The sequence below is a fragment of the Dioscorea cayenensis genome, chromosome 10 (genome assembly GCF_009730915.1).
Source record: "Dioscorea cayenensis subsp. rotundata cultivar TDr96_F1 chromosome 10, TDr96_F1_v2_PseudoChromosome.rev07_lg8_w22 25.fasta, whole genome shotgun sequence".
Taxonomy (NCBI): Eukaryota; Viridiplantae; Streptophyta; class Magnoliopsida; order Dioscoreales; family Dioscoreaceae; genus Dioscorea; species Dioscorea cayenensis.
Window position 1 is genome coordinate 18,500,858 of NC_052480.1, and position 12,540 is coordinate 18,513,397.

The window sequence follows — 12,540 nt, forward strand, 5'->3', positions numbered from 1 at the left end:
GAGTAAAAACACTTGAATTGTTTCTTAACTAAGTGAAAAATAAATAGTGATTTGTGTGACAAGATGTAATGTAACAAAAGTAAAAGGGACAAGAAAGAGAGCACAAGTAAAGGGGAGATAAGGCAATCGATATAAATGGGGTACTCGGATATTGTTCCGCCTAGGACAATCGTTTCAAGTGTAAAACCCTCTATTATGCTTTCTAACTAATTCATTAATTAGTTGTGGAGATCCTTAAATACATGATCCCAAATCTAATGTCAACCATGCCTAACTCTATACATGTCCCGGAAGAGAAATTGAATAATCTCTCAACCTCGCACTCGTATAGAATCGCAATGAGTACTAGGGATTCTAAGTGATAAATCCTTTTCCCAAATATAGACCTAACCCTTTGGTCCAGGTGGAAGGTCCTTAGCCACAATTAAGCCCTAGGTGCTAAAATCACTTCAACGCTTCACTCCGATGCCTTTGTAACTAAGCCCCAGCGGAAGGTCATCCCTTAGCCCATTCACTCTATTATGAACGCAAAGAACTCGAGGAAATTGAGGTAGGATAAATCACACCAGAGTAAAAAGGGGACGCTCCGCTACCTCTCGACTCACCCTCTCAACCCTCTCCAACCTAGCTTTGTCTAACTCTCATGGTGTGTCACTCACTCACAAGGGTTACCAACAAGAACTCTCAACCCTAGTGTCACTCTAAAAGAGCATTCATACAATCAAGTATTCAAGATTGGAACTCAATTAAAACATCAATTAATGAAAGTAAAATAAAAAGGTTTAATGAAACGAATACATCCTAGGGTTCACAAATCTAAGTACACACTAGGGGGTTTACCTCTCCATGGAGCTAATTACAATCAACAATGAAATCAAATGTAAAGCAATTAATCCATAGAAAACCCCCTCGATAGTCATGGTGATGGTCTTTTGGAGAAGCCTCTACACTTCCAAAGGTCCCTTTGTCCGGCCTAGGATACACCTCGCCGGATCGGTGCTGATGAAAACTCTCCCACTAACCTTCTTCCAAATGGAGTGCAATATCGGAGTTGTAGAACCTCTCCAAATCCCTAGCCAATATCTCTTAAAACCCTAGCCGCACCCTCTCTCAAGCTGGGGAAAGAATGGAGAAAAGAATGCTGAAACCGGCCTTAAATAGGGCTGGAATCAAGAATCCACATACCCCTTTGGATGCCCATGTGGATTTTCCACACGGGCATGCGGAATTTCCACATGCCCATGTGGATTCTCTAGAATTTCTTTTTTCGGCCGGCAGTGAACAGTAGCTGTTACAATAAATTGCTACAATGTTTTCCTATAGTAACCTGCTACAGTATCGGGCCAAAACACTCCCGAATCCATGTTTTTATTGAGGTAACATAAACGGGCACACGTTTAAATCGTAGATCGCTTTACTTCTTCAATAAACGGCCTCATTGGTGAAGATCTTGCTATCAATGCACATGCTGGGATACTCGAATGTGACTGTCTTTGTGTCCCTCCAAACCATTTTGCTAGCTTGAATACATGGAGGTTGCCACACATTCTCTCTTATTGAACCCGACTTATGTCTTCGCGTTTGATCCTTCTTAAGATTTCCTTCAAATGGTGCATTTACGATCTACATTGGTTTCTTTCTCTAACATTTGGCTTCACAACCCTATATGCATGAAAGTAACATAAATACACACATATTAGCCCTAAAACCCAATAAAAGTGATGCTCATCATAAGGAAAGAATACTTCATATTCTTATCACACAAGCACTTATCATAGACCCTCAGTTTTGGGTACACAATCCAGTATTATGTGACACCCAATTATAGCTCCAAACTTTAAGCTAAAGTAGGCATTTATCGAAATGATTCAGCAGTCAGCGTAGTTCAATGGTTTGGCCGATAAGGATCCAAAAAATCACATAGAGAACTTCATGGAAGTTTGTGATATGATGAAGATCAATGGAGTTTTGGATGATGCTATTAGATTGAGGGCTTTCCCATTTTCTCTCAATGGAAGAGACAAGCAGTGGCTTCATTCCTTGCCAAAAGCATCCATCCGGGGAAGTCAACCAAGCTTCGCAATGAGATATCGTCGTTTGTGTAGATGCAATTGGAATCATTGTTTGAGACATAGGAGCACTTCAAAGATCTTTTGTGTAGGTGCCCACAACATGGATTTCATGAATGGATGATTATTCAGACTTTCTATAATGGGTTGAATCTAAGTACAAGGCAATTGCTAGATGCCACCGCAGGAGGTACAATGGGGAGTAAGACCCCCGAAGAAGCTCGATAATTAGTAGAAGACATGGCCATGAATAGTTATCAATGGAATGCACGGGAAAGGAAAAAAGTGGCTGGGCTCCATGAAATAGATGCAGTCACTTCTTTGGCGACCCAAGTTTAATCATTGAGTAAGAAGTTAGACCTTCTAACTTCTAATAGAGTGGCGGCCATGACTACTTGCACAGGGTGTGGTGGAGGACATGCTCCATCCAATTGCTCGATCTCTATTGGCGATCCATCTTTGGTGGAGAAAGTCGACTTTGTGGGTAATGCAATGAGGAACCAAGGTAATCCATATAGTAACACCTACAATCCGGGTTGGAAGAGTCATCCCAACTTTTCATGGAGTAACCAAGGGTAGCAAAAGGCCATGGCACCACTGAGTTTCCAACAACAACTAGCCCCGAACATGGAGAATAGAGTTTCAGGCTTGGAGACCTGGATAACCGATTTAGAGAAACCCTTGACTAGATTTGTACAATCATCGGATACACGGTTTCAATCAGTCAAGGCTACACTTCGCAACCACACCGCTTTATTGCACAACCTAGAGAATCAAGTGGGGCAAATAGCAAAGTCTCTATCGGAGAGACCACAAGGAAGCTTGTCAAGTAACACCGAGACCAGTACGAGAGAACATGTGAAGGCGATCACTTTGAGAAGTGGGCATGTGGTTGAGGGTAGGCTTTCAAGTGAGAATACCAATGTTGAAGCACCCGAGGTCATAGAGGTTGAAAAGGAAGCAAACAAAGAGAAGGAGGTGGCACCCCCACTTTACAAGCCGAGGATCCCTTATCCCTCTAGATTGAAGAATGACCAAGCGGATGAACATTACAAGAAATATCTAGGTTTGTTTAAGAAATTACACAACCATTCCCTTTGTTGAGGTATTATCTTAAATGCCTAGGTATGTGAAGTTCTTGAAAGAATTGTTGACCAACAAAAGGAAATTGGAGGAGAGTGCCTCTATGATTCTAGATGCCTCTTGCTCGGCGGTCTTGCAAAACAATATGCCAAACAAGAAGAAAGGCCCAGGAAGCTTCATTATTCCGTGCAACATTGGAAGCTTGGATGAGGAGATGGCATTGGCAGACTTAGGGGCTAGTATCAACGTCATGCCATAGTCTTTCTTTCTGAAGCTAGGCTTGGGAGAGCCTAGGCCCACTCGGATGACATTACAATTGGTGGATCAAACGATGAGACATCCGAGGGGCATCATTGAAGACGTGCTTGTCAAGATTGACAAGTACATATTTCCTATAGACTTCATAGTGTTGGATGTCGATGAGGATGCATATGTTCCTTTGATACTTGGGAGGCCATTCTTGCGCACTTCCAAGGCATTGATCAACATGGATGGTGGGAACTTGACACTAAGGGTTGAAGATGATAAGCTCACATACCGCCTCACCGAAGCCATGCGACATTCTCTTAACTTTGATGATACTCTTCATTTTCTTGACACTACTAATGAGATAATTATTGAATATGTGCTGGAAATGTTTAATTCGGACCCGTACGAGGGGTTGCTAGACCAAGAGGTGGATAATAAAGAAGTAATGATGCTTGGTGTAGAGGAGCAAGTACCATCTAAACCAGAGATCATGAAGAAGGTGCTCCTGAAGATGAAGAGGGCAAGGAGACACCACAAGAAATGCCCCAAGACTGTTGGGGATGCGCAAGAACTGAACAAGGGGGATGAGCCTTTTTTAAGTGATACCAAGCCCGATAACTCCCCCTCTACCTTCAAAAGACTTTGCTCATCATGCTTTGAAGTCATGGGTAAGAGGAAAACCTTCATCTATGAACCCCTATGAGGTAAGACAAGGTACGTTAAACTTAGTGACGTTAAACAAGCACTTCTTGGGAGGCAACCCAAGCATTTACTGTTTTTATAGTTGTTTGCATGAATAAGACTTTGAGTGTTGGTGTCCATATGTTTTGATGCGTTGCTGTGCTTTTTCTCGTGGATTTTTGGTGTTATAGAGTGCTTCAATGTATTTGGAAAAGTTTTTGGTCATGTGAGCTACTTTCTCATGTTTTTGCTAGTATATTTTGCATGATAGGGCAGACTCTGAGTGTAGTTGCATGTTCATGAATTTTCTATAGAGCCTGTAGAGTTTTTAAGGCATCCAGAGAAAATGCATGGGCGTGTGAAATTTTCACATGCCCATGGGTCTCCACTGTGAGCTCGTCAAGAAAAGGCACATGGGTGTTGACTCGCCCCAGTGAACGATCTTGTGACATCCATACGTTTGTGGGTAATTTCCATATGGGCGTGTGTCTTCCTGTAGAGACTTAGAAATTTTTCCCGAGAGCACACAGGGACGTGGACTCACTCCTGTGGACGATCCTGTAACAAACGCACATGCATGGGTATTTTTCGTGTGACCGTGTGGATCTCTACAGAAGAGTTCTCCTCCTTCCCGAGAAGACACATGGATGTGCATTTCACCCTGTGAGTTAGGCCTATGAAGGTCCACGCCCGTGTGGAATTTTCACACGGGCGTGGGTCATACTTACAGAATTTTCTCGGATGGACAGAGAGTCCACATGGGCGTGCGTCTGGCCCTGTGGGTCGGCCACATGGGCGTGGGAATTTTTCGCACACCCGTGCAGGTGCGTTTAGAGGCGTAGAGTGTTATTTAGAGAGCCCACAGGGGCGTGCGTTTGCTCCTGTGTGTCTCTCCTGTGGAGCCGTACGGGCGTGGGTAATTTCGCATGCCCATGTGAATGTGCAGCAATGTAAGAGCCGCGGGTTTTATTTAAGCAAGGTTGGAGAGGGTCGATAGGGTGAGTCGAGAGGTAGCGGAATGTTCTCTTTCCCTTCCGCTGTGATTTATCCTGCCTCCACATTCCAAGAGTTCTTTACAGTCACAATAGAGTGAAGTGCTAAGAGACAAACTCCCCTGGGGCCTAGTTGTGCAGGAAACAGAGTGAAGCGTTGAAGTAATACTTAGTGCTGGGCTTAATTGTGATTAGGGGTTTTTCGCCTGGACCAAAAGGTTAGATCTATATTAAGGAATATGGTTTATCACTTGCAATCCCTAGAGCTTTAAGTAATCCTACACAGTGTGAGGCGTCGAGAGTACTCCTTTTCGCCGGGGCATAATATAGGGTTAGTCATGGTTGAGCTTAGGTTTGGGACCATGTGTCTTAGGATTTTGATGACTTAGTAAACATTAGTTAGGAGACATAATGATTGGTTTTACACTTAAAACAATAGTCCTAGGGAGAGCAATGTCTCGGTGCCCCACTTTCTATCGATTGCCTGTCCTATCATTTTATTGAGCCTCTTTCTTATTTTCTTTATTTCTATTTGCATTGATATTGTTCACACTTACCATATTTAAATAGCAATTCTTGTGTTTCTGAGTATTATTCCCTATGGATACGACTACATATTCACCAGGGTACTTTATTACTTTGACAACCCATACACTTGTGAGACACACATGCAAGGGGTGTGTCATGTTTTTGTGCCGTTTATGGGGAATAGGTTTTTTGGATACAGTTTCCACTTTGCTATTTTAGCTACTCATCACTTGTTCTATTTCACACTTTCTTATTCTTCCATTGTTCTGATTTGTTTTCTTTCTTTGATTTTAGAAAAGATGATCAACATAACCGACGTATTTGATACGATTATTGGATTTCTTAAAGACATAGAATTGAAGATGCAGCTGTTTGCCATAAAATCCACTTTATGTTGCTTCATGCATGAGCAAAACCCAATTGGGAATCCTGCGGATAACTCAGTTGTTGATCACATTAATGAGATTCAAGATAAAAACTATGAGCTAGATAGTGTGTTGGATTAGTTAAAAAATCAGCGCTGTCATCTGTGAGCTATCAGTTAGAAGGATGTTTGTAAAGGGTCCTCGCTCAGTTTAATTCTTCCCATAAAAAACCAAGGCATAAAGTTTTCTCATTGGGGATGTCAAATGTAGCACAGGAAATTTGTGAGATGTAAAACGAGGATGTTATTGAAAAGCATTCTAGATCACATGCACAAGCAGACGGTCTAGAAAATGTTCTTGAACATGATTCAGCACAATTCAAGTAAATTGATAGATTGAAGAAGAACATATTGCAACCATCTTATTGCTTCCTCGTAAGTGTATGAGATCGCCAAGTAATACCTTGTGCAAGCATGCAAGGATAGTATTCCATAGGCTTAAGGAGCTCCTATTACTCCTCCATCACTTATTATCTAACCTCCCAACTTAAACATGGTGAACTACTCTAATACATGCAAGAAAGTAAACTAATACAAGTATATGAATCACAGAACAAGACAAGTGATTACAAGAGCAATAGTGAGATACAGAGGCCTAAGGATGAGGATCCTCTTGAGGAGTCATCATGATATATGGATGCACGTTATTAACATAGAAGGGTGATTTAGACTGAGGGATCTCAAGATTAGACCAACCCCAATTTCTCGGCAATTAGACCCTAATCCCATACAAATGTTGATAGGAATCTCTCTCTAACCAACATCCCTACGATTGCATTAAGTACAAGGAGATCCTGAAATAAGGATACACTAACCGTAAGTCTATCCTTAAGAGTCGGAGGGCTACCGACATCCAATTTCTAGGTATGTCAATACAAGCAAACCCCTTTTAGTTCATTATGGAACTAATACATGCGAGTAGGTCACATCTATGTGTACAACTCAGTAAAGAACTACATATCTCTCCATTTAGTAGTTCTAGGCATGAAGAACAATGAACTAAACCATAAATCAACCCAATGCATTTCAATTAAAAACAAAGCATCCAAAATACATGATGAGCCCCCCAAGGCGCACCTACATCCGTTTCTACCGTAAGTGCATGGGTTTGTCGAAGTAATAATACCCTGGTGAGTGGGCTATCATATCCACAGGGATTAGTGATAAAAAACATAAAGATTACTATTTAACTAAAATGAAGATGAATCGATAGTGATGTGAACAAACTCAATGCAAATAGAAATAAAAGAAGAAGGAAGAGTAAGTAAATGATAGGAGAGGCAATCGACATAAAGTGGGGTACCCGGACATTGCTCACCCTAAGACTATTGTTTCAAGTACAAGGCCGAACATTATGTCTCTCAACTGATGCTTAATGAGTCATGGAAATCCTAAAACACACGGTCCTAAATCTAAGGTCAACCGTGACTAACCCTACACTATGCCCTGACTGAGAAATCACTCAGTGATAAGTGCTTGTGTGATAAGAATGCGAAGTATTCTTTCCTTATGATGAGCATTACTTTTATCAGGTTTTAGCGCTAATACTTGTGCATTTGTGTTACCTTTATATATACACACTTGTGAAGCCGAATGTTAAAGAAAGAAGCCAATGTAGATCGTGAACGCACTATTTAGATGAAATCTTGAGAAGGATCAAATGCGAAAACATAAGTCGGGCTCAAGATATGAGAATATGTGCCAACCTCCATATTTTCAAGATATTACAATGATTTGGAGGGGCACAGATGCAGTCACATTCGAGTATCCCGATTTGTGCATTGATGCAAGATCTCCGCCAATGAGACCGGTTATTGAAGAAGCGACACAATCTATGATGAAAATGTGTGCCTGTTTATATTACCTTGATGAAAACTTGGATTCGATAGTGTTTCGGGCTGGTACTAAAGCAGGGTAATGTAGCAAAAGCACTGCAGCAATTAATTGTAGAAGGTACTGTTCACAGCCGGCCGAGAAAATGATTTCCAGAGAATCCACACGGGCATGTTGAAATTTTCCATGCCCATGTGGAAAACCCACAGGGCCATGTGGATGCCCGATTCTAGCCCTATTTAAGCCATGATTCAGCCCCGATTTCAGCATTCTTTTCTCCATTCTTTCCCCAACTTGAGAGAGCACAGCGACTAGGGTTTTAAGAGATAATGGCAAGGTTTTGGAGAGGTTCTACGGCTTTGACATTGCGCTCTACTTGGAAGAAGGTTATTGGGGGAGCTTTCATCGGCACTGATCCGGCGAGGTGTACCCTAGACCAGACAAAGGGATCTTTGGAAGAGACGAGGCTTTTCCACAAGACCATCGTCACGACTATCGAGGGAGTTTTCTATGGATTACTTGTTTTTACACTCGATTTCATTGTTGATTGTAACTAGCTCCATGGAGAGCTAAACCCCCTAGTGGGTACTTGGATTTGTGAACCCTAGGATGTACTTGTTTCATTAAACCTTTTATTATGCTTTCATTAATTGATGCTTTCATTGAGTTCCAATCTTGAATGCTTGATTGAATGAATACTCCCTTAGAGTGACACTAGTGTTGAGAGTTCATATTGGTAACCCTTGTGAGTGAGTAATACACCACGAGAGTTAGACAAAGCTAGTGAAAAGTACCCCTTGCTTATATCCCGCAAGTGCACGGGTTTGTCGAAGTAATAATCCCGGGTGAGCGGGGTTGAATCCACAGGGAGTAGGGAATGAAAATACTTAATTTGGTTCTTAGCTATGTGGAAGATCAATAGTGATTGGTGTGAAATTGATTCAATTCTCAATAATAAAAGAAACAAGTGGGAGAGCAAGAATAAAGAAAAGGGTAAGGCAATCGATAAAGATGGGGTACTCGGATGATGCTTCACCTAGGAAAATCGTTTCAAGTGCAAGAACTCTCTCTATTATGCTTTCTAATCAATACAATGGTGAGTCGTGGAAATCCTTACATACATAGTCCCAAATCTAAGGTCAACTATGCCTAACTCTATTCATGTCCTGGAGGAGAGATTAAATAACCTCTCAACCTCGCACTCAAATAAAGTTGCAATGGGCTCTAGGGATTCCAAGTGATAAATCGCTTCCTAATTATAGACCTAACCCTTTTGTCCAGGCGGAAGGTCCCTAGCCACAATTAAGCCCTAGATACTAAGATCCCCTCAACGCTTCACTCCATTGCACGCGCAACTAGGCTCCCGCTGGAGGTTCATCCCTTAGACCATTCACTCTATTATGGCCGCAAAGAACTCAAGGAACAGAGGTAGAATCTATCACGTCGAGGGGAAAGGGGGACGCCTCTGCACCTCTCGATTCACCCTCTCAACCCTCTCCAACCTAGCTTTTGTCTAACGCTCGTGGTGTGTCACTCACTCACAAGGTTACCAACAAGAACTCTCAACCCTAGTGTCACTCTAGGGGAAATGTTCATACAATCAAGCATTCAAGGTTGGAACTCACAATAAACATCAATTTATTGAAAGCATAATAAAGAAGCTCAATGAAACGAGTACATCCTAGGGTTCACAATCACCCAAGTACCCACTAGGGGTTTAGCTCTCCATGGAGCTAAGTACAATCAATGAAATTGAATGTAAAAGCAATGAATCCATAAAGAAACCCCCTCGATGGTCGTGTCGATGGTCTTGTGGAAAGTCCTCTACTCGTTGTCCAAGGATTCCTTCATCCGGTATAGAATACGCCTCGATCGAAGCTCCCCTACCAACCTTCTTCATAATGGAATCACGATGTTGGAGCCGTAGAACCTCTCCAAAACCTTAGCCAATACCCCTCGAAACCATAGCCGAAACCCTCTCACAAGTTGGGGAAAAGATGGAGAAAAGAATACTGAAATCGGGGCTGAAATCGGTTTTAAATAGGCCTGGAATCGGGCGACTACACGGGCGTGTATGATGTCACACGCCCCTGTGGAATTTCCACAGGCCCATGTGGATTCTCTGTTTCTCTGATTTCTCAGCCGGGCTGCTACAGTACTCACTACAGTTTTTTCTACAGTACTCTGCCGAAAATACTCCCGAATTCCATACTTTCATTGGGGTAACGCAAATGGGCACACGTTTACGTCGTGAATCACTTGCTTCTTCAATGATGTACACGTTGGTGGATCTCTTGTTCTTATATGCATAAATCAGAATGGTCGAGTGTGACTGCCTTTGTGCCCCTCCAAATGAATGTGCTCACTCAAATACGAGAAGGTTGGCACACACTCTAGCATCTCACGCCTGACCTACGTCTTCGCGTTTGAACCTTAGCAAGATCTCCTCCAAAATAGGTGCATTATGATCCACATTGGCCTATTTCCTTCATACTCGGCCTCACAACCCTACCTGCATAAAAGTAACATAAAAACACACATATTAATGTAAAAACCTGAGAAAAGTAATGCTCAACATAAGGAATGAACGCTTCCCATTCATATCGCACAAGCACTTATCAGCTAGATTGTAGAGGGTTAAGAGGGTGAGTCGAGAGGTAGCGGAGCATTCCCTTTCACCTCTGGTGTGATTTATTCTACCTCCATTTCCTTGAGTTCTTCACGGTCATAGTAGAGTGAATGGGCTAAGGGATGACCTTCTGCTAGGGCTTAGTTGTAGAGTCAACGGAGTGAAGCGTTGAAGTGATTTTAGCACTTAGGGCTTAATTGTGACTAGGGACCTCTCACTTGGACCAAAGGGTTAGGTCTAAATCTAGGAAGAGGGTTTATCACTTGGAATCCCTAAAACTCATTACAATTCTATACAAGTGCGAGGTGTTGAGATTTTTCAATTTCTCCACCGGGACATCATATAGAGTTAGTCACGGTTGACCTTAGATTTGGGACCATGTATTAAAGGATCTCCACGACTCATTAATGCATTAGTCAGGAAGCATAATAGTCGGTTTTGCACTTGAAATGGTTGTTCTAGGCGGAATAATATCCGAGTACCCCATTTATATCTATTGCCTTATCTCTCATTTACTTGTGCTCCTTTTTCTTGTCTCTTTTATTCTTGTTTACATTACATCTTGTCAACGCAATCATTGCTCATCTTCACTTGGTTAAGAAGAAATTTAAGTATTTTTATTCCTTACTCTCTATGGATACGATACCAACTCACCTGGGATTTTATTACTCAACAAACCCGTGCACTTACGGGTCATACACAAGGGGTGTTGTTAAGTTTTTGGAGCCGTTGCCGCAGACCAGGCATTTAGGGATACTTTGCACTTTGTTATCTTAGCTATTCATTCATTCATTCTATTTCACATCTTCTTATTCTGTCATCATTCTAATTTGTTTTCTTTCTTTCGGTGCAGCTCCAGGTTATGACTCGAGGGAACCCTTTGGTAATAGTTGAAGGTGATGCTGAACTTGAACGTACACTGAGAAGAAGGGGCAAAGAACCTGTGCAAGAACCTTCCAATCAAGCTGAAATAGAAGTTGAAGGGTCAGATAATATAGCAGAACAGAATGAGCAACAGAGGACACTTTTGATTATGTTAGACCCTCAGTTTTGGACATACAATCGAGTATTGTGCGACACCTGATTACAACTCTGAACTTTGAGCTAAAGCCGGCATTTATCCAATTGATTCAGCAGTCAACACAGTTCAATGGTTTGGCCGATGAGGATCCAAACAACCACATAGAGAACTTCTTGGAAGTTTGTAATATGCTAAAGATTAACGGTGTATCATATGACACTATTAGATTGAGGTCTTTCCCATTCTCTCTCAAGGGAAGAGCTAAGCAGTGGCTTCATTCCTTGCCAAAAGCATCCATCACGACTTGGAATGAGATTGTCAAAGCTTTTTTTGCTAGATACTTTCCTCCGGGGAAGTCAGCCAAGCTTGGCAATGAGATATCATCGTTTGTGCATATGGAATTGGAATCATTGTTTGAGACATAGGAGCGCTTAAAGGATCTTTTGCGGAGGTGCCCACAATAAGGATTTCCCAAATGGATAATCATTCAGACTTCCTATAATGGGTTGAATCTGAGTACAAGGCAATTGCTAGATGCCTCCGCAGGAGGTACAATGGGGAGTAAAACCCCGGAAGAAGCCCGACAATTAGTAGAAGGCATGGCCATGAACAGTTATCAGTGGAATGTGCAGGAAAGGAAAATGGTGGCCGGGCTCCAAGAAATAGATGCAGTCACTTCTTTGTCTGCCCAAGTGGAATCATTGAGTAAGAAGTTAAACCTTCTAACTTCTAATAGAGTGGTGTATGTGACTACTTGCACCAGGTGTGGTGGAGGACATGCTACCTCTGATTGCCCCATCTCTATTGGTGATGCATCTTCGGTGGAGAAAGTCGACTTTGTGGGTAATGTAATGAGGAACCAAGGGAAACAATATAGTAACACCTATAATCCGGGTTGGAAGAGTCATCCAAAATTTCCATGGAGCAACCAAGGACAATAAAAGGCCATGGCGCCACCGGGTTTCCAACAACAAGAAGGCCCAAACAGGGAGAATCGAGTTTCAGGCTTTGAGACCCGGATGACCAATTTA

General features: G+C 42.1%; 1 non-coding gene across 1 annotated transcript; it reads right to left on the minus strand.

The window, feature by feature from the left end:
* Nucleotides 1-2,072: 2,072 nt before the first annotated feature.
* Nucleotides 2,073-2,179, minus strand: LOC120271364. Its single transcript, XR_005539976.1, has one exon. It is a non-coding gene; the product is annotated as a small nucleolar RNA R71 (small nucleolar RNA).
* Between the last annotated feature and the right edge of the window lie 10,361 nt (nt 2,180-12,540).